Below are 24,540 nucleotides of genomic sequence, written 5' to 3'. Positions count from 1 at the left end.
TGCCAGACCCATCGATTCTAGATGTATTTTGGCATCTAGTGCCCATGAGAAATAGCCTTTTCTAGAAATATCCAAAGCCACAAATTCAAGTTTTGAGAAATTAGACATTTTAAGAAAATAAAATTCTGAAAATTCTTACCCTTTTTGTTACCTTCTAAAAATAGTTGGAGCCTCGATTGATAACATATTATAAAAATATACTAGCTTGACAAATGAAAGAGGAGAAAGTAAGAGAAGAAAAAAGGAGAACAAAAAAAAGAGGAAATTGAGTATGTATTTTCTGTATCCGTGCCTTCCATTTTGCACAAAATTGTGCATATTATATAGGTAAGAAGGAGAGGGCAATTTGTTGCCCAATTTGTCCAATTGCCAAGTGGGTGGGTCCCACTTGGATAGTGACATCCAATTCTACAATAACATCCACCATTTAACAATAGTATCATTTTTGAGTTCTCTTAAAATTAATAAGTTGATGGGCATTTTATACTTATATTTAGAGCCATAAAAATGTGGTTGATTTATGGGCCAGCCCAACCCATTTTTGTGTAGGGTTAGGGTAAGATTTTTGAAGCCCACTAAAAATTGGGACTTAGAAGTCCGACCCAAGTAAACCCTTGACTTTTGAGGCTTTATCGAAGTCAGGCCAGTATCGGCACATGGGCCAAAAGTGTTATTTAATTTTAATTAAAATAACTGCATTTTATTCGTAAGTGTTTTTTAGTTTACAAGTTTTCTTTTTTTATTTTGATTACTTATTTATTTGTAAAAATTAATTATTATTATTTTTAAAATATTTTTTTGCTAGTGTTATGAAACTATAAAACATTAAGAAGAATTAATATGGAAAAGAGAGAGGACTTTTTATTCCTCCTGAAGGATTAGAGATTGAGAGATTCTTTACAATAAGCAAAACCCCTTTATTTATAGGAAAAAGCTTACTTGGTCCCTAATTAAGATACCTAACTTTTTTCCAAAGAAATCTACATAATAGACATTCACTATAATACAAATATATTTATAACACTCCTCCTTGAATATCTATTTGATAGATTATGTGACTTGTTAAAACTTTACAAGAAAAATCTAGTGAAAAAAATTCTAGTGAAGGAAAAAGAATACACGTATCTAATAACAAGTATTTTGGTTGTCTCATTAAAAACCTTACAAAAAACCCATTGGGATAAAAACCTTGTGAGGCAAAAAAATAGTACATCACGTATTAACTCCTCCTAATAAAAACATCAATTCAAAAATTGAAATCTGCGCATCCTAGTATTGTGCACTATCTTCTTTAAAGTTGTAGTTGGTAGAGATTTTGTAAGTAATCAGTCATATTATTACTCCAACGAATCTGTTGCATGTTGATATTAAGAAGGAAAGATAATCCCGGGGATATCTTCCCTCTATTCTTTCTGATTTTGCAATCTTTTAGATCTTCCATATCTTGCTAATATGCCTTATTTTCTGTAATCTTCTGAATTCTTCTTATTTAGTTCCCTTTGTATTGTAGCAACGTCTTCTTCTCCTTAAGTATTTAAAGATGGTCAATGTAATATACAAAATACAATTTGATTCTCTTAGCCTTGGCTATGGTCTGCTTTCCTACATTAACGGTGTCTTTCCTTTTCAATCTCCAACTGATCCAAACTATCAACCATGGAGATGAGGAGATGAACTTCTCTGTCATGCTCTTATGACATCTGTCCATCCTACCATAGCCCCTCTGATTACCTCTGCATCTTCTGCGCACATTGCTCGAACAAAATTAGCATAATAATATGCCAACAAAATTCAAACTCATTGTTTCAGTCTTCGAGACTCTCTCAGCTGCCTTATGAAGGGAACCAAGTCCATTGCTAAATATCTCAATGAGATTCGAGCCATCTCAGAAGAACTTGCCATTTTTGTCTCTCCCATTAATAATGATGAACTTGTCATCAAAGTGCTCAGGGGTTTTGGACCATAATATGATATCATTAGCTCTGCCATCTATGTTTGTGGAAACCCCATCACCTATTAATAGCTTTTTGAAAAACTCAGCAGCCTAGAATTGTTCCTTCTTTACACACCAAAGCCTGATGTCATGACCCAAAAATGGAGGTGATGGCACTCGTCTTTTCACACCAAGACAAGTTATCCAAAACTCATCAAAAATAGAAGATATGCGAAAATGAACAAATAATAAAAACATAAGTGCGAAAAAACTTAGTCATTTTCAAAGTTGTCACGTGTACAAGCCACTGATATAAATAGATGATTGAAATATAGGTATAGATCTTAATGTTTTTTTCTCTAATAGAACAAAACATAAGTAAGAAAACAAGAGGGCCCGTCGGAATGACAAGCAGCTACCTTTCAATGTCTCCTCAATAAGCTTTGGAAGAAGATGAAGAAAACTAACAGAGGGATCCGGGTTTGGAACCTACACAAAAGTAGAAGAAAGGACTGAGTACCAACAACACGGTACTCATAAGTAACGCAATAAAAAACGTAAATCTAGATAGAATACGAGAACTCCTTCTATCTCAATCGAACCACCATAGCTACAACATGCACAAAAATGAACTCAAACTAATTGTTCACAATGTACAGTTCACAAGTGTCATAATCACAGTCTAACTACTACAACTCACTATTCACAAGTATCACATTTATCAATCATAAGTTTCAAGAATAACCAAACACTGATATTAAGATTATCATGCACAACTATTAAATGGGACTCAAGGTGAACACCCCTAATTCCGTATACTTTCCGGCAAAGACCTTGGCATCAATAATACTTGTCGATAATGACTTCACCATCAATATCTATCACGATCCAAGCCTAGGGCCTAGATGTGATATGGCGAATGTGGAACCCGAAAGTACTTCAAATAAGCCTCTTAGCATTCTTTTAGCCATTCATAGGTAATGACAATAAATAAATAAGTGGAAATCATAATAGTAAATTTTCAACTTACATATGTCCAACAATACCTCTAACTTATAGATTTAACAGGGCTAAGCTAAGTTCGTAGTTCATCCTCAATCATAATAAAAAAAAATACCATAGTAAGTGTCTAAATATTTCAATATATCATAATCTAGGAAGATAAAGGAGTATGGTTTCCGAAGCATGGGAACTCACCAAAAGTAGCCCTCAAACTAAATCGCATTAGCCACTTGGAGGAGAACGAGGACGGGCACTGGTCCCTACATGGTGATATCATGTAGGCAAAAGAGTATGATTTAGTAATTTGAATGTACTAAGTATGTAGGCATTCAATACAATGTAAAATATTTAGGACATTTATAAGGTAAAGTACATAAATGAGTGCATGCATAAGTAATCAAGTAGATATCATTTAAATCATATATATGAGGACATATACATGCATGAGTAATCATGTAAATAGCATTTGAAACGTTCATTTTGTGGAAATATGATCATAACCGACATTTAAGACCATGTGAGGTATTACATGGAATTCAACATAACCCCCTACATTGGACGGGGAGACTACTTGCCAGGTAGAACTCCGTCAACTTCATTCATTTCTTTAACTTTAACTTTAAAGGCTTTGATGGATCCATTAGCCTAAGCCTACAAGGGCTCCTATGTTGGCACATAATTAATGAGACAAGGGGTTGCTACAAGGATTCCCTTACCGAATCCCACCTCAATGCCCCATTCGGAGCTAAGTCAATCCCACGGAATAGTTTAATACTTCAAAATATTCATAGTACATAGCTTGAGAATTCAAAATATCATATTCGGTGAAATAGCTCATTAAAATATTTGGTGATTCAAATATGCAAGAATTGTCCTTATTGCATAAAGAAAAATAGACCAATAATTATTAGTTTAACCATGATTTATGCTATTAAGTAAAAATAAGAATGACCATAAGAAAATCTTATTTCAAATCAAGAGATTTAGTTGAAAGAGTTTTAGACTCCGTGGGTGGAAGATCCCATGGATAAACAACCACATACCTTAGAGTAAAGCATAAAAAAATAAACATTATTTATCATATAATCAAAATAATTTAGGCATGAGAGTGGAATGAATACTCTCATTGAAGCTTTACATACCTGGAATCCGTAGCATTACTCAGAATCGAAAGTCTTAATAAACACTCTTGAATCCTAGCATTTTCTCCTCGCCAGAGCATTTTGTGTACTACCCGAAGTATATAAATCACTGAAATAGTATTTCTACACTACTAAGAACTAAAACTATATTTTGAGAATGAGCAAAGGAGTGTATAGAGAGAAGAATTGCTTGAGAAAGCTTGATAAACAAAATGATGAAATAAGGTGGGTATTTATAGGTGTGAAGGAGTGACCTAATAATAATTAAAATAATTATAAAAAAAATGAAAATTTAATGAAAATTTGTGATGTCATGGGTGATGTCAAATGGAGGACTATTGATGTCATGGGTGATGTCAAATGGATCTAGATCTTTCAATGGTTGGTGAGATGAACCTTCTTTTAACGGAATGCCCTTTTTTGGAGATGCGATTGAACAAGATAACTTCCTTATTAGGATTTGGTGTCTTCATATGAATTGTTACTCTAGAACTATACTTTCATATCATTTAAGAATCAACCGGTTTGGATCATCCTACAGTGAGCTATGATTTTTCTTCTACAAATACTCCATTTTATCATAACACCATATCTCGCAACAATTAATTTATTTGACCTAATTAACCTCACAAACTTAAAATATGGTCCACAAAAGTTGTAGGTAATGATGTTCGGGTTATTCAAAAATTTAAATCACCTAATTTGGAGCATCCTATTAAAAGTTATGCCCAAAATATAAAAGTGATAACATTTTCATCGAGAATTGGAACATCATACACAATGTTTTTAGGAGGTGTTACAATATCACTTGCCGGCAATGACCTTGGCATCAATGACACTCACTGTCAATGACCTCGGCATCAATAATACTCGCTGGCAATGACCTTGACATCAATAACACTTGCCTACAATGACCTCGATATCAAAATAGTATATCTTATTAAATTGTTCCAGAACTAATAGAAATTGACATGTTCACACAATAATGAGAGAATGGCAAGGTCAAATAATTCACAACAACAACAAGCTATCAAAGTATTTCTTCAACTACCACATAAATATCAACATCACAGAATTTTACACTTCACAACACATCATTATCAATATATTTCCCTTTAAGTTAATCTTTTTTTATAATTAAGATTAATCAATTTGAGTAGTTAACTCATCACCTCATTCCCATTACACCTTAACACATACAACAAGGAGGGTTCATGAATTCTACAAGATTTACTAAGGCTTAGAGATTCAATTGCCTTAATAAATCACAAATCAATCCATGACTTGAGCTTTTGCCTTCCAAATGTTAGCCAAATAAATACAATCTAATCAAACAAGTATTCACAATGAGATTCTGAAGCTAACTACACTCATAACACACAATTTGAATAAATAGGTCCATTCAGCTTGAAAACACGACTCTTAAGCTAAGGCTTGAATCAGGAACTTGTTACATAAAGAGGTTACCCAAAGCATTTGAAATCCATTGGTGAAAATCATTTCCAAAATGGAGTTTTATTCAACTCAAAATTACCTTATTACTTTGGAAACTCGAGTTCATGAAAACCTTATATTTTGCCAATAACAAAACCCAAATTTTATTGTTAAAATCACTATTGATAATGGGGAATAAAAGAGTTTGGGTCACAAACACTTATCCAAAAGATTCACCACAAAAAGTCTCTTCAAAATTGCCTTCAAGGGTTTTCCAAACCTCAAAATGAGAAACAATTAGGTTAAATCTTGAAATTTCAGTCCAAAACCCTCTGAGGTATGGATTTAACGAACCTTGGGGCGCTTACGTGATCATCGCAATTACGGATCACGGTTCACTTAAGTGAACCCTAAAAACATAGAGCCTCTCTCTTTCATGACCCAACCTTCACTAAAGTGAAGGTCGCGAAGGTGTCTAGGCATTCACGAATGCGAAGGTTGGGGGCCAACCCATCGCGAATGTGAACTATACCTTGCAAAAGGAAACAACCTCTCGCTAATGCCAGGCACACCAGATAACAACAACAATCCACAATTCTCTGATCATCGAGCGGACCCTCGACATTCATTTTGAATCTCGTGCACACAAACCATATATGTCCTACGAAATTTGATATTCCGAGCATAATAGAACTGCCAGAACATGAAGTCGTGGTATCCTTGACCCAAAACCTATTTAGTATCGACTAAACTAAATTAAGGCTCAAAAATACCAAATTAAGTTTGGAACCTCTAAAAAAAATCAATTAACGCCTAAAATCATCCCCCAAATCCAATGAAACTGTTGGAAATCCGATCCGAGCATTTGAACCCCAAATATTGACCAAAGTCAATCCAAAGGCTAAAATCTCTACAAATTCTAACTTAGGACCTCAAACACACGAAGAAACTCCGAATATGAAACCAACAACTCTCCTAGGCTAATTTTCATATTTTGGGACTGATAGAATCGACAGAATTCCTTTATGAGACTCCAAGCTTTAACAGACACCAAAAATCACTTTTTACCAACTTAAGCTTTCCAAAACTCTAAAATTTTCACACTTACACAACCTTTTACTCAAAATTCAAAATATAATTCACAAACCCATCCGAAATTACTTGGGGTCAATATTGAGAGGTAAAATGGAAATTTCATGCAAATTCAAAAATAACTAACTAGTATCCACCACTAAAAATAATGTTTTCCCTCAAACATAAAGTAAAAGAAAATACCTAAAACCTAAAAAATTAGGGAAAACCTGGCATACATGTTGGATTCTATCTCCTAAGTCGCCTCTCTGATTGGACGATGCCTTCATTCTACCTATACTGAAACAATCTCTTTGGTTCTAAGATTTCAGACCTGTGTATCCAAAATGGCTATAGGCTCATCCTCAAATGTCGAATCAAGACTCAACTCCTGAATAAAGTGAAATAACATGGGACTCATCTAACACATTCTTCTGAAGCATGGAGACATGAAACACCAGATGCATAACTAATAGGCTAGATGGCAAGGCCAACTTATAGGCCTCCTCTCCCACTCGGCTTAGAATCTCAAAGAATTGATGAATCTAGGGATAAGATTTCCATTTTTTCAAAACCCCATCACACCCTTCATATGTGATACTTGGAGCCAAACATGATCTCCCTCCATAAACTCTAAGGCTTGAACTCTCCAGTTTGCATAACTCTTTTATTGGCTCTGGACTGTCAAGTGTCTACCCTAAATCTAATGGACCCTCTCAATGAAATATCTAGGAAATTTTATACCTAATGAGTCCATCTCAGCCAAATCAAAGCAACCAATCAGAGATCTACACCGCATACCAGTCAGTGCCTCAAATGGAGCCATTTAAATAGTGGAGTAATAATTGTTGTGGTAGGCAAAATATGCTAAGGGAAAGTGTTAATTCCATCAAGCACCAAAATCAATCACACATGATCAAAGCATGTCCTCTAACACCTGAATAGTCTGCTCGGACTGACCATTAGTCTGAGGGTGGAAATTTGTAGTCATATCTAACCGAGTACCCAAACCATACAGTAAAGCTCTCCAAAGTGAGAAGTGAACAATCAACCTCGATCAGAGACAATGGAAATAGGCACCCCATAAACTCAGACTATTTGACTAATGTAAATTTAGGCTAACTTCTCCACCATATACTTCACCCATACTGGGATGCAATGGGAAGACTTGGTCAATTTATCAAAAACCACCCAAATAGAGTCATAACCACCAGTGGTGGTAGGTAGACCTACAACAAAAACAATAGCGATATGTTTCCACTTCTAAGTAGGAATAGACATCCTCTAAGACACACCTCTAGGCCACTTGTGCTCACACTTAACCTGTTGAAAGGTCAAACACATAGACACAAAATTTATGATATCCCTTTTCATATCGCACCACTAATAATGGTGACTCAAATCATGGTACATCTTTGCCATGCTCGAATGGTTGGAATATCGAGAATAATGAATATCCTTTAAAATTAGCCAGATAAACTCACCCACCTTGGGCACAGAAACCCTGCCTCTAATTCTCAATACACCTTTAGAATCAAGCACAACTTCCTTGGCTTCCCCTCTTAACATTTTCTCTCGAATAAGACTAAACTTCTCATCCTAAAACAACCTCTGATTGATTTACTTCAGTAAAGAAGATCATACCTCCACAAAGGTAAGAACACCACCATACTATGAAATATGAAATCCAACAAGGCTATTAGCTAGACTCTAAACATCTCTAGCCAATTGTTTTTCCTCAATAGAATGGAAACAAGACTCCCCATGCTAGAAGTCTTCCAACTCAAGGCATAAACCATTATATTAGCCTTCCCTGGATGATATAATATAGTCATGTCATAGTCCTTCAGCAACTCAAGCCATCTACATTGCCTCAAGTTCAGATCCCTCTGACTAAAAATGTACTAAAGACTCCTATGATCGATAAAGACCTCATAATTAGTGCACATCATACAAGTAGTGACGCTACAACTTAAGTATAAAGGCCCCTTACGCTAAATCCAAATAATGGGTAGGATAATTCTTTTCCCAAGCCTTCAACTGTCAAGAGTCATAGGTGACCACTTTAAAGTCTTATGCTTTTGAAAGCTCACCTTAGGTAGTGTCAAAAATAGGAGCCAAAGTTAATAAAGTCTTATGCTTTTGAAAGCTCACCTCATACTCGTAGTATCCATAGAAACTCATGGTATTCTAAGTTAATCCAATCACTAAGGCTGCAATGGTGGAAAAACACTGCACAAAACATTTGTAGAAACCTGCCAACCCTACAAATCTAAATATCGATAGAAGAAGTAGGTCTCCTCCAGCTTCTAACTGCCTCAATCTTTGTCGTATCAACTTTAATACCCTCCTTGGACATGATGTTTCCTAAGAGTTCCATTAAGTCAAGCCAAAACTCACACTTGGAGAATTTTGCATACATCTTCTCTTCCCTCAACTTCTGAAGTACTAACCACAAGTGGCGAACATAAACTTTCTTAGAATTAGAATACACCAAGATTTCATCAAAGAAAACGATCACAAAAGAGTCCAAGTACGAGCAAAAATCCTCATTCATTAACTCCACAAATGTTGTCAGAGCATTCAACTCAAACGACAGCACTAAGAACTTATAGTGGCTATAGTGGGTCCAAAAAGTTGTCTTAGGGATATTCGATGCCCTAATCTTCAACAGATGCTAATCGGACCTCAAGTCTATCATGGAGAACAATGCCGCTCCCTAAAGCTGATCAAACAATTCATAAAAGTAGGGGAGAGGATACTTGTTCTTGACAGTCACATTGTTCAATTGTCTATAATCGATACACATTCTCACAGACCCATCCTTCTTCACAAATAGGACCGGTAAACCCCAAGGTGACACACTAGGGCAAATGAACCCTTTGATCAACAAATCCTATAGCATTTCCTTCAAATCTTTCAATGCTATACAATAAAAAGCAATTGAAATGGGCTTAGTTCCTGGCTCCAAATCAATAGAAATATCAATGTCCCTATCTAGAGGGTCATTTAGAAGGTCAGTAGGAAATACATCTACAAAATCCCGAACCACGTGAATGGAATCCATTGAAGGCGGCTCATCACTAGTGTCTTGTATGAATGCTAAATAAGACAAACAACCACTATCAATCAATTTATGTCCATAGATGAAACAAATAATCTTACTAGGGTAAGAACCATAAGTACCCTTCCACTGAATCCTTTGAACACCAGGCATCGCTAAGGTTAGAGTCTTAGCATAAAAATAAAAAATCACATAATGAGGAGAGAGCCAATCCATACCCAAAATAATATCAAAATCTACCATCGCCAGTATAATCATGTCTACCTAAGTGTCGTACCCTGTCAAGGAGACCAGACAAGATTAATTCACTCGATCCACCACTAAGGGCCCACCCATAGGTGTATAAATATAAACAGGCACAAACATATGATCACATATCAAATCAAACCCAAAACAAAAATACGTAGATAGATAGGAGAATGTAGATCCTGGATAAAATAACACAGACGTAGATTGATGGTAAACTAGGATGATACCTGTAATAACCACATCAGCAGCCTAACCTCAAGTCTCCCTAGGAAAGCATAACACTGGGCATCTCTTCCACCACCCTTCATAACGACACATCTACCTCTTCCCTACTGAATTAAAATACCACAACCAGAAGCCCTACTGCCTCTACCTGTCTGACCTCTGCCTAGACCCCTAGATCGAGGTGCTGAACCTCTAACTGGAGTAGCTAAATAAGTATGGTGGGGTCCTGAGTAAGTCTATAAGGGGAACTATCATATCATGAGGCCTGTATACCTACACCCAAAATAGGACATTAGTATAAATGACTGTTGGTGTGCACCAGATAAACTACCATGTCTACCTCAGCCAGAATCATAAGGCTCTTATGACATTTATCCAATTCTCGGATGTTGGGATGGATTCATTTACGAGTCCATGATAGTGGAAGAAATACCATCTCTTTGTAAACCCCTATCTCTAGATAAGGTATCAAAAATCTGGTCGGAAAAACGACCTCTTAGGGTTCTTGAACACTTATCTAATCATCAATTCTACCTTCTTAGTGGTGCTCATGATAGATCGAAAGGAAGCTCCCTCACGAGCTGCTATAAACACATAAGAACTGATAAAAAAAGTTAGTCCCCTCACAAGAGCTACAAATTCTCTCCGCCTTATCCAAAATTAAAGTCATATCATGTCGAGACAACTTGCATAAACAAGCCTCATAGTTAGTAACAGACAAGCTACCCTATCTCATATCCTCAAACCTTAGTTGACTCTCCACCTACATGCTCTAAGGGATAAAACGATCCTGAAAAGTACCAAAGAACACACGCCACCTACCTGAAAGGGATCCAACTGGTCTAGACCTCATATAAGTCCTCTACCACTCTCTAGCAGGTCCATAGAGCTGGAGTCTAATAAAGCAAACACCATACAAATCAACCAAACCCACTGTCGCTAGTATCTTATGCTATAAATTTAGAAAGTTGTGAGAGTCCTCACTCTTAACACCCTGAAATTGAAAGGTTTCATCTTTTGAAACCTCTCATAACTATGTTGTTTGTCCTCTCTCAAAACTATCTCAAGAGAAACATGTACACCAATAGCTGATGCTGAAACTACTGATAGCTGATCCACATGATCATGAACTTCTGAACCCTAATGTTAACCTGGGTTCTATTCCCCTACTCTCATATGAGAATCCTGCGGTGTACCTATTGTACCACCCTGAGAAAATCCCTCTAGTACACTCAACATCCTCAACAAGTGTCCCGAAATGAGGGAGTCATATACTCATGAGAAACCTAGTCCTTACAAACTCTATTTGTGTCTTTGGGAGACCTATCTAGTACAACCTCTAGCTGGTGCCACTCCACGGGAATGACCCTAAGTTGGTGCCATGCCAAAAGTACGTCATCTAGCTTGTACCCTAACCTACCCCTAATTGAGGTCTCAGTAATTGTCTTGGGGACTTTCTCCCCTCTATAATTGAAAATAGAAGCTTTGGTCCTTCGCATCTACCAAATTAACAAATATGTGAAAACTTAATACTATCGAAGATAATCACGCAGGATAAGAAATAAAAAATAAAAAGGACTTTTCTTAACAATTTTCAATGCCTCTCGAAAATAAGTATAGATTTTCTGTACTGATCCTCAAGACTCTACTTAGAATTCGCTTGTACACATATGAGACCTATGAACCTAGGGTTCTAATACTATGTCATCATGACCCAAAAATAGACATGATGGCACTCATCTTCTCCCACAAATAAAAGTCATACAAAACCCAACAAAAAATAAAGATATGCATAAATGAACCAATAATAATAACATAAGTGCGGAAAAAATTATTCATTCTCAAAGCACCTCCTAAATTTTGTTGCACATGTACAAGCCACTAATATAAATACAGGATTGAAAGATAAATATAGGTCTTGATGTTTGTTTTCTCAAATAGAACAAAAAATAAGTAAAGAAACAAGAGGGACAACTAGGATGACAAGCAGCTACCTCTTAACGTCTCATCAATAAGCCTCAGAAGAAGATAAAGAAAACTAACATGCGATTCTATCTTGGAAACTAGACAAGTGTCAAAGCAAGGGTTGTTACACACCATACTTTTAAACTCAAAATTTCTTACAAGTTCCTTAGACATTATCATGTGATCCGGATATGCTATGACATCATCAAACAACTCTAAGGAAAGAAGAATGTGATACCCCATGAGAGAGAAGGTTGGAAATAGAATCGTAGGAATCCGGAATGAGTTGGAGGCCAAGAAATGAGTCGTAGGACTCGAATTACCTACATAAGCTACTAGCTTAGAAGTCTTACATACCTAAGCTACTTGAGGATATACCAAGCTTACGTAGCACGAATTACATAGGCTCTTAAAATAAGATGAGATTATTAACCCACGAGGAAGAGGAGAAGACAACACATGGAAGAACCTCAAGCAAGCAGGTGACCCACCTGCTTGGGTTCAAGTAGGTTACCCACCTACTTGGGGTAGGGGTGGACCCCACCGCCATGTGGCAGCCTTGGAGGCAAGGTATGGATTCGTGGACCAATAAGGGCTTGACATGTGTCACCCTTAGGGGATGACACATGTCACTTCCTAAGGAACCATATATATGTATGTTAATGACTCTTAATTCATTATTTATCCAAAAATCAGCCCAAAACATAGAGAGAAAAATGTGGAGAAGAACAAGGGAAGGAGGCAGCCATGGTTTAGAAGAATTAAAGGTGAGTTCTTCACTTTTCCTCCATGAATTAATTATCTATGATGTTCCTCAACCCCATAGAGGTGTATATATGTATCTTAAAATGTATAAGGAATTAATTCTTCAGCTTGGAACTTGAGAGAAAGTTGAAAGAACAAAGAGAGAAAACGTTAAGAACTAGTTAACAAACCCATTTTTGGAAGGGACTATTGTTAGTAATATTGATATAACTTCTTTTGTAAAGATTTGTTTTGGGTGATTCAATATGTTTTGGAAAGTTATTTCATAGGTATATAACTTTCATTTAGACTTTAAAATCCATTTTTGCTTTTATCTTCTCGAAAAATGGTGATGAAGTGTAGAGGAGGTACTGCCCAGATTTTGGTTTTGAAAATCTTACACGGACTACTGTTGGTATTTTGGGCATATCTTTTTGTACAGAATTGATTTAGGTGTGATTATAAATTGTATGTTATCCTAATACACATGTCTATAACTTTCATGGAGGACATAAATCCTTTTTCCCTCAATTACCCCTTCGAAACGAAGTGACAAGGTAAAATAGTAAGCTATCCAGAATTTACGTTTTGATAGTTTTGAGTGAGTTGTTTGGGGTTTGTATTGTGTAATATTGGTGTGAATTGCTTGTATATATGTTGCAGGCTGTTGGTTTTGGTTGGTTGTAGTTATTAGGGGTATGATTGGAAATTTTGATAGGGCATATTATAGGAGAGGTGCTGCCCAATTATCGTTAACGCCTTAACTAATGAAAGAACTAGTCGAGGAAACAATCAAGGAAATAGATTCCATGAATAATATGGTGAAACTGAAGGTGCTAGAAAGTAAAGAGTGGGTGATATTCGTATTACTTCCAGGTTGAATAGGTTCAAAGGACGACGAGGCAAACGTGACAAAGAGTGACTCGTACGAGGTATGTAAAGCTTTCTCTTGGCATGTTTTGGTATAAGTACGTACAACTATCTTTCTTTCCTTTTGGCAAGTATTAGCCTTAAGTGAATTGTATGTGGAATGTGGAGATAATTCTATTCCCAGAACTCCAGGTACGCCTCATAATCCCTAACTACAGTTAGGTGTTGACACCCCTGCAAGAATTGAGCATTGCCTGTTAAGGCTTCTACGTGCTAAAGAGTAGTGTATGGAAAACTATCTTTCCTTTATCTTGATATGTACTTGGTATGAAAATGAGATTATGATGCCATAGTTGTTCACCGAGCCTCAGGATGGGACGGGTACGAGATATGTATATAATGACCACCTGAAGAAAAGTACAGACTATATAGAGTTTACTCTCTTTCTTTTCCAGCATGTCTTAGTTGTAAGTTAATATGATGTGAGCTCTGGAGTAACTCCATTCTTAACATCTCCTATTTACTTTTGAATATCGAACTCTGATAGTATTTGAACTATTTCCCTGGGAAACTTCTATATGTTGAAAAGGTACCAAATGTACAGGCTCCAAGTCTTAAGGACTATACGAGACTAAGTGTTTTTCATTCCATAAATGATTTGGCCCTATGTTAATACATGTCTAGGGTCCCCGAGATTACTTTTAAGGTAGCCCATAATGGCATTTAGAGGACACTCGAGATGACTACACCGTTATTCGAGTCCTCAAATAAAAGCTTCACTTTCTTATTCTATTGAGTCTCCAATAATGATTTAAACTGCATATAGTTGCTCACTACTCTACTCATGTATACTGTAGCACTTGTTTCACCGAGTCCCGGGCAGGGAATAGTAATCGTGCATAATTTACTGCATTATCCACCGAGCCCCTCACTAGAGGGCCGGGATACGTATGTATATATATATGATGATGTGTTGTAATAAGGTGGTGATGGCACTGGGGCCATGATGGTTTTACAAAGGTGATTCACCAGACCCCCGAAAGGGCCGGCTATATGATATATTCAAACATGCATGTTTTTGTAATTCACAAAGTACAGGTATAGGTTTTTGATTTGATATCTTATCCCCTGTTCCTCTATCTCAGATATGCTTCCAGTTGTATTATGTTATGTTTTACATACTCAGTACATATATCGTACTGACCCCCTTTTTTCGGGGGGCTGTATTTCATACCTGCAGGTATATGTACAGGTTTTGGGAGTCCGTCAGCTTAGGATTCCGCTTAGCTCAGCTGGAGGAGGCTCTATTATATCGGAGCCTAGTTTTTGATACTGACCATTAATGTATAGAATTATTTTGTCTATTCAGGGGTACGGCGGGGGCCCTGTCCCGCCATATATTGTTGTTAATATTTTTAGAGGTCTGCAGATATATATATGTGGGTTGTGTATGTCAGTTTGATTCAACTGGGTCTATATGATATATGATATATGTTATTATGTTATGGCAGCCTTGTCGGCTTGCGTGCCCTTTCATGTTGTGATACAAATGAAAAGGGCTATAGGTTTATAAAAATGTTATCACCCAGTGGGGCTTTGTTACGTGATATTGTTTTATTTACAGTTCAATTTGACCACAGCTGATAGCTAGGTATACAGGGGATCCAAGTCGGACCCTAGTCGCGGTCTACGGGGTTGGGTTGTGACAAGGGTGACTACTAAGAACATGGTACTCAGAAAGTAACCCAATAAAATAAAGTAAATCTAGATACAATGCAAGGACTCCTTCCATCCCAACTGAACCACCATAGCTACAACCTTCAAAGAAATCAACCTAACCTAAATGTTTATAATACATACTTCATAAGTTTCATAATATAGTCAAACCACTACATCTCACTATTCTCAAGTATCATATTTACCAATCACAAGCACCAAGAATAACCGAACATAGCTATCAAAATTATCATGCACTGCTATTAAATGGGACTAATGGGTAACACTCCTAATTCTATATACTTGCCGAAAAAGACCTCAGCATTAATAACACTTGTAGCCAATGATCTCGTCATCAATATCACTCTCTAAGAATGACCTCGGCATTAATAACACTCACCGATAATGACCTCAGTATCAATAGTACTTACCAATAATGACCTCAGCATCACTAACACGTGCTAGCAATGACCTCGATATAAAAATAGTGTATCTCATTGTATTATTTTAGAACTAATGCAAATAGGCATGTTTACACAATAATGAGAGAATGACAAGTTCAAATAATTCATAACCACAACAAGCTATCAAAACATTTCTTTAACTACCATATCAATAACAATATCATAACAATTCACACTTCTCAACTTATTGTTATCAACACACTTCCTTTTTCATTAATCCCATTCTATAATCATGATTAATCAATTTTAGTATTTAACCCATCTCCTTATTCCCTGTAATACTCCTATTCTTGAGAAGCTGCTCTAAGAAATAACATTTTGATCTTCCCCATAGAGTTTTCATATTTTATATGTGATATGGGATAGTTGGCACGATTTTTGATATGATCGGGTGTGATTTTAGCGATTTGAAGACCTTAGTGGGAGGTTTTATTGAGATAGTTGACTTTGGTCAACATATTGAGATCTGAGCGTTGGGTGGCAATTCTATCAGTTTGGTTGTATTTGAAATATTGAGTTTGTTCTATTTGAGTGTTGACTTAGCGCCGCAGGGCCTTATTTTTCATTTTGAGAAATTAGGCTAAAAGTTGAGTTTTAGGCCTAAAAAGGGTACGAAAAGGTAATTTTTTCATAGAGATCTTTTTTCAGAAATTCAATAATTCCATCAAGTCTAGAATGTCGAATTCAGTGTAGTAGAATATTTAGTTATTTTAATGGGACCCAAATGAATCCAAAGGGTCCGATCGGATACTTAGAAAATATGCCAAGTCTAGTTTCTAGTGTAGGTCCCTTTCTTCTCTATGATTACGGTGGTTAGGCTCGCTTTTGCAAAGAGTTTCTTATTTGTACTTCACATTCATGGCCCCTAGCCTGGGTTTACGATGATGCACCCTCTTGTGACCCACATTCGCGGCCATGTACCCGCATTTGTGGTGAGTACTTCTACTGTGCTCCGCAATCGCAGTGATAAGTGGTTCATGATGGCAGAGAGCAAAAAGATGCCTGAACAGTGTTAACTAAGGAAAACTCAATTTTCTTCATATTCCACCATTTTCAATCGATTTGAGCTTAGGATGAGCGATTATTGAAGAGATTTCCTGAAGATTTTCATTCGGGTAAATTCCTTTAGCATTACTAAATCAATTTCATCCATTTTGATCTTTCAATTCACCTTCAAAATCAAGATTTCAAATGGAGTTTTGGGGATTTTTCTTCCAAATTTCAACATAAAAGATTTGATGATTTCTAACTCGATTCTTGATCAATTTTAATGGGTTTTTCAACCACGAACTCCCCATTGTTATGTAGAATATGATTTTTAAATAAAATCCCAGATTTGACCTTTTGTTTTCGACATGGTTTTTAGAAGATTTTGACTCTGAATCTAAAACCTTAAAATATGGATATCATTAGACTCCTTTGGATGAACTCTTCCCATCCTTTATAGTGGGAAATCATTCCAGAGTTAGTGTTCGTGATTTGAGCTCCAGTTAGCGCATTCATGTAAAGTTTCGGCCTTTGAGGTAGGTTTGGTTATCCTTCTTTAAGATTGTAATTAGGTGATTTGTCATTTGTATATTATAGACTTTGGAATGGGGTCATAGTATGATTTAAGATAGTTAATTTTATTCTGATGCCGGTATGAGGGCTTATTTATACTGTGTAGCTCATGTAGGAGCCTTATTTGCTACCCTAATTGCTTTGAGAGCTTGAGATTCATGATTTTCCTATGAGAGAGGCTTGTGACACTATTTGACTTATAATGCCTATCTGAGGGGTTGAGTTGGAGGTTTTTGAGCATACTTGAGTATTAAAACATTTTCAAAATGGGTGAACACTTATTTCAATATATTTCCATCCTATTAGTTGAGTTTTGAAAACTTTGAACCTTATTTTACATGTTGAGTTGAATATTTCCTCCATATAATGTATGTTGTGATGCATTCATCCTCATTCAGTATATCATTTATCTTGGAAAGTTGAGAAATAATTCTTTTTAAGAAAGAAATTATGACACTTTTTTATATCCTTGATCACGAGCTAGGTGGCAAGTTGATGAAATATTGAGATTGTGATTTGGTATATGGACTGCAAGTCCCCCATGGGTCCTTGTTTGGAAGCCTTAGCTCTACAGGTCTATGGACTTCGAGTCCCCTATGGGTCCTTCACCAATTTTTACTAGTGCTACAATGTCAATGTCTAAGTAGAAGTGTTTTGAGAGGTTTGTTCAGTTGGCACCTTCTGAAGTTGATAGTATGACCGAAGAAAAGGCCTATGGATTTTTGACTGCTCGTAAGGACATGTTGTTCAACCTGGGTATTTTAGAGGCACATGGTGTTGCTTATACTTCATACTAGTTTTCAGGAGTGGCCAAGGAATGGTGGAAGTCGGTTCTTACTCATAGATGTGCTAGTTCTCCTATGATGAGTTGGGAGAATTTTATTGAGTTGTTCCTTAAGAGGTTTATGCCTTATAGCCTCCATGATCAGAGTAGAGATGAGTTTAATGGGTTAGAACAGGGCTCTCTATCAGTATCTAAGTATAAGTCTCATTTGCATGAGTTGTCTCATTATGATATATCGAGTATTCCTATAGATTTTAAGTAAATTCTTAAGTTGGTGAAAGGGTTCGTCAGTTATCTTCAATAGGCTACAACCATTGTGAATCCATAAGTTGGTGAAAGGGTTCGTCGGTTATCTTTAATAGGATACAACCATTCTTGTGTTATCAGGTGGTACATTTTAGAGTATTATTGATCATGCCAGGATGATTGAGAGTATCCAAAATGGTAGACATAGTGGGGCCAAGTGGTTTCGTCGGTAGGGCCAGTTCAGTAATCCCTATCCAGAGGAAGGAAGTATTCAAGTTGAGGAATCCAGGGTTACCAAGGCAGGCCCATACAGGTAGTGACTTAGGGAAAAGATAGTACATATGGATCCAGATCGGGTTAGGTTAGTTATGGTGGTGTTTAGAGCTCCGAAGGGCATGTTGACAATTCTGGTTATCCTCTAAGGGGGTCCTCAAAGTTGGTTTTTTTTGTGATGAGTTTGAGCATAAGGCAAAGGATTTCCCTAAACATGCTTCTTCTATTGTTTAGCCTAGGACACCAAAATTTAATTTCACACTTGCCCCAGTTGTTCGAGGTACTTCACGGACTGCAAGAGGTGGCACCTGGGGTACTAAGGTTGGAGCTCGAGGTGGTACTCATGGTGGTTCAAAGGCTAGTGGTGACTTTCAATTATGCTATGCTATACCGGGTAGATGTGAGGCAAAGGCCTTTGATGCAATCATTATAGGTATTGTTCCAATTTTCCATTATTTTTCTTCATTATTATTTGATCTAGGGTCTACCTACTCTTATGTGTCAACTTATTTTGATGTGGGTATTTATTATGTGTGTGAGCCTCTTGTTGTGCCTATTACTATTTCTACCTCGGTAGGTGAATGTTTAGTAGTAGATTGGGTATACCGAGGGTGTGTGGTGATACTTTCGAGTAGAGAGACCCGAGCGGACTTGGTTTTATTAGATATGCTCGATTTTGATATGATATTAGGTGTGGATTGGTTATCTCCCTATCATGCGATTCTAGATTTTTATGCTAAGACAGTGACGTTAACTTATCTTGATTTGCCTTGCTTAGTGTGGAAGGGTAATCTGACTTCGTATCCTAAGGGTGTGATATCTTATATTTATGCTCTTTGTATGATGGATAAGGTTGCTTGTATTATTTGGCTCATATGCATGATCTTACTAAGGAGTCATCTTTTTTAAAGACCACAAGAATAGTGAGAGATTTTATGGATGTGTTTCCTATATACTTACTGGATGTTCCTCCAGACCATGATATCAATTCTGTGATTTATTTAAAGTCGGTACTAAGTCCATCTCAATTTCTCCTTATTGGATGGCTCTAGCTTAATTGAAAGAGTTGAAAGAACAAATGAAAGATTTGTTGAAGAAGGGGTTTATTTGACCTAGTATATCACCATGGGGTGTGCCAGTCTTATTTGTGAAGAAGTAGGATGGTACTATGAGGATGTGTATTGACTATCGACAATTGAACAAAGTCACCATCAAAACAAGTGTCATCTTCCTCGCATTGATGATTTATTTGATTATCTTCTAGATGCATCAGTATTCATTAAGATCGACTTGAGGTCGAGTTACCATCAGTTGAGAGTTTAGGAATCTAATATCCTAAAGACTTCTTTCAGGACTTGTTATGGTCTTTATGAGTTTGTGATTATGTCCTTTGGGCTGACTAATGCCTTGCTACTTTTATGGAGTTGAATAACTGAGTATTTCGGCCTTATTTAAACTCTTTTTGATTGTATTTATCGATGATATCTTAGTTTATTCCAAGAACAAGGACGACCATGTTAGTCACTTAAGGGTCATACTCTAGAGATTGAGAGAGGAGAAATATGCAAAATTCTCCAAATATGAGTTTTAGCTGGAGTTTGTGGTCTTGGATCATGTGGTGACCAAGGATTGTATTAATGTCAATCTGTCCAAGGTTGCAGTGGTTCATTATTGGGTTAGCCCTACTTGTGTTGCAGAGATTTAGAGCTTTGTTAGGTTACCAAACTACTATTGTCGGTTTGTTAAGAGTTTCTCTTCTATTGTAGCCGCATTGACTATGCTAACTCAAAAGACCATGGTATTTCAGTGGACTAATGAGTATGGGGAAAGCTTTCATAAGCTCAAGGAGTTATTGACTTTAGCACCTATTCTAACATTACTCGAAGAGGGTGTGATGTTCATTATATTTTGAGATACTTTGGGAGTCGATTTGGAAAGGGAGAGTTATAGCCTATGCTTCTCGACAACTAACGGTTCATGAGAAGAACTACCATACTCATGACTTGGAGTTAGTGGCTATAGGGTTTGTTTTAAAGTTGTAGAGATACTATCTCTATGGTGTGCATTATGAGGTCTTTACCGATCATCTTAGCCTTAAGTATGTCTTTTCTCAGCTGAATCTGAATATGAGTCAGCATAGGTTATTGGAGCTATTGAAATACTACAACATCACCATTCTTTATCATCCGGGAAAGGCTAATGTGGTAGAGGATGCCTTGAGTCAAAAAGTACCTAGCATGGGTAGTTTAGCCTTTCTTAAGGTGGAGGAGAGGCCTTTGGATTTGGAGGGTCAGTCATCCGCTAGACTGTTGGTCTGATTTCATATTTCTACACCTTATAGTATTTTTGCCTTTGTGGAGGCTAGGTCTACCTTGATGGATCAGATTCGTGCTCACTAGTTTAATGATGATATATTGAGGAATATTTTGGACAAAGTGTTGAGAGGCGAAGCTAAATCGGCTTCTGTTGATTCCAATGGAGTTTTAAGGATTAGCGATCATATTTTTGTGCCCAAGATTGGTTATTAGGTGTATATAATATTTGAGGAGGCTTATTATTTCAAGTATTCTACTCACCCGGGAGTGGAAAAGATGTTTCATGACATGAAACAACACTACTAGTGGTGTGTCATGAAGAGAGATATTGATTTTATGGGTAAGTTTTTAAATTCCCAACAAGTGAAGTATAAGAATCAAAAACCAAGTGGTCCTATGCAAAGGCTGCCCATTCCCAAGTGGGAGCACATTGCCATGGACTTCGTGATGGATTACCCATGATTTGAGTAAGTATGATTTAGTTTGGGTGATTGTGAATCGGTTGACCAAATCAACTCACTTTACTCCAGTAAAGACTAGCTAAAATACAAAACGGATAGCTAGGATCTACATTTGTGAGATTGTTCGATTGCATGGAGTGCCAATTTCTATTATGTTTTATAAGAGTACACAATTACCTCTCATTTCTAGAGTTTGAAGCAGCAGTAGATAGGTAACATGTTTGAGTTGAGCACAAATTTCCTTCCTAAGACTAATGGTCCGTTGAAGAGGGTTGTTCAGGTACTTGAGTACATCCTTCAAGCTTGTAACATGGACTTTGGTGGTCACTAGGACCATTTTCTACCTCTTGCAGAGTTTGCACATAACAACACTTATAATTCCAATATTCAGATGGAATAGTTTGAGGCCTTATATGGGAGGATATGTAGATCTCCCATAGGAAAGTTTGATTCTTTTGGGGTGCCATCTTGGGGTATTGATTTGTTGGGAGATGACATGGATAAGGTTAAGTTTATTCAGCAATGCCATGTGACTGCCCAGAGTAGGTAGAAGAGTTATACGGATAAGTGTGTTTGTGATATGTCATGCTATTAGTGAGAAAGTATTGCTCAAGGTGTCACCCACTAAGGCTGTGATGATAGTTGGAAAGATAGGGAAGCTCAGTACAAGGTTTATTGTCCCTTATGAGGTGTTAGAGAAGTATGGGGATGTGGCTTATAAATTGGCCTTGCTCCCAAATGTCTTAACTGTTCATCTTGTGTTTCATACATCGATACTTAAGCAATATTGGCACGATAAATCTCATGTGATTCAGTAGGACTCAGTTGCTTTAGATTAGGACTTGTCATTGAGGAGGACCCTATAGCTATCTTAGATAGAAAGACTAGACAGTTGATATCAAAGCATATTAATTCAGTGGAAGTGTAGTGGAGGCACCAACGTATTGAGGAGGCTACATGGGAGGTGGAGTCCGACATGCATTGTAGATATCCTCAATGTTTTGCCCCTATAGGTACTTTACTTTACTTTTCCTTCGAAGATGAACGTATATTTTAGTGGTGGATGATATAATACCCTTATTCTTCAGAAACTATTTTTCTATGAGAAATGACCATTTTCCCCATCCCCTTAGTGTTTACATATGGGGATGGTTGGAGTGGTTTTTGATGCAATCGAGTGTGATTTTGGCGATTTGAGGCCTTGAGTGAGAAGTTTTTTAGATAGTTGACATTGGTCAATATATTGAGTTTGTTCTAGTTGAGTGTTGACTTGGAGCCACGAGACCTTAGTTTTCATTTTGGGAAACTAGTCTAAAAGTTGAGTTTTAGGCCTCAAAAGGGTTTGGGAAGGTAATTCCTTCATAATGACCTTTTTTAGGAAATCCGATTATTCCATTGAGTCCAGAATATAAAATTCAGTATAGTAGCATATCAAGTTATTTTTATCAGACCCTAAATGAATACCGAGGGTCTGATCCGAAACTTAGAAAATATGCCATGTCTGGTTTCATGTATAGGTCTCTTTCTTCTCTGCGATCATGGTAGTCAGGCCTGTGTTTGCAGAGAGTCCATTATTTGTACTTCACGTTCGTGTCCCCCAAACTGCGTTCACAATGAAATAGCCTCTAGTGATTCGTTTTCGCGGCCATGGACACACATTCATGGTGAGAACTTCCAGTGAGCTCCGCGATCGCGGAGAATAAAAAGATGCCTGAATAGTGTTAGTTCAGGAAAATTCCATCTTCTTCATAATCCACCATTTTCAATCGATTTGAGCTTAGGAGGGGCAATTCTTCAAGAGATTTCTTGAAGATTTTCATTTGGGTAAGTCCCTTTATCATTACTAAATTAATTTAATCCATTTTTATCTTTTAATTCACCTTCAAAATCAAGATTTCAAATTGGTTTTGGGGGTTTTTCATCTCGATTTCAAGATAAAAGATTTGATGACTTTTAACTCAATTCTTCATTAATTTTAATGGGGGTTTTCAACCATGAAATCCCCTTGTTATGTAGAACATGATTTTCAAATAAAATTCTAAATTTTTTCTTTTTATTTTCGATGTGATTTTTGGATGATTTTGACTCTGGTTCTAAAACCTTGCACTATGGATATCATTAGACTCTTTTTGATGAACTCTTCCTATCCTTGATAGTGGGTAATCATTTTGGAGTCGGTGTTCATGAGTTGAGCTCTGGTTAGAGCGCTCATATGATGTTTTGGCCTTCAAAGTAGGTTTGGCTGTCCTTGTTTAAGACTGAGATTGGGTAATTAGTCATTCTTATGTTATAGACTATGGGATAGGGTCATAGTATGATTTAGGATTGTTAATTTTATTGTGATACCCGAGTAGGGGAGTATTTGTACCTTGTATCTCATGTGTGGGCCTTATTGTCTATACTAATTGATTTGAGAGCATGAGGATCATGATTTGCCTGTGATATAGGCTTGTGATACTATTTGACTTGTAATACCTGCTTTAGGGGTTGAGTTGAGGGTTTTTGAGCATACTTGAGTATTGAAAATTTTCAAAAAGGGTGAACACTTATTTCAATATATTTTTTTCTTCCCGTTACTATCTATTAGGTGTGTGTCCCATTACTTTTTATTGAAGGTGTATATCATGTTAGGTTGAGTTTTGAGAACTTTGAACTTTATTTTACATGTTGAGTTAAATATTGCCGCCATGTTTTTTATTTTTTTATTTTTTATTAAACGGATCTTACCAAAGGATCTCACCCCTCGTGGCGGTTAGGGGTTGAGCCAAACACCCCCAAGCCTTAATATAATATAATAACACAAAAGTTCAAGGATGGGGACATAGACCTTACCTCCAAAACTATGGTGGTTCATAAGTTGAGTAGCCTACTAAGGCTTTTCGACTTATCCCCAATTACAAGATGGAGCCAACTTAGACTATGCAGCTAAGAGAGGACTCCTCTCAATACAGTAATTCTAAGAAAGCGTAAATCAGGGAGACTCTCCCCTTACATAAATATAAGGAAAATCTTATACAATTAT

The sequence above is a fragment of the Solanum dulcamara genome, chromosome 4 (genome assembly GCF_947179165.1).
Source record: "Solanum dulcamara chromosome 4, daSolDulc1.2, whole genome shotgun sequence".
Classification (NCBI taxonomy): domain Eukaryota; kingdom Viridiplantae; phylum Streptophyta; class Magnoliopsida; order Solanales; family Solanaceae; genus Solanum; species Solanum dulcamara.
Note: the sequence above shows the minus strand (reverse complement) of the source record.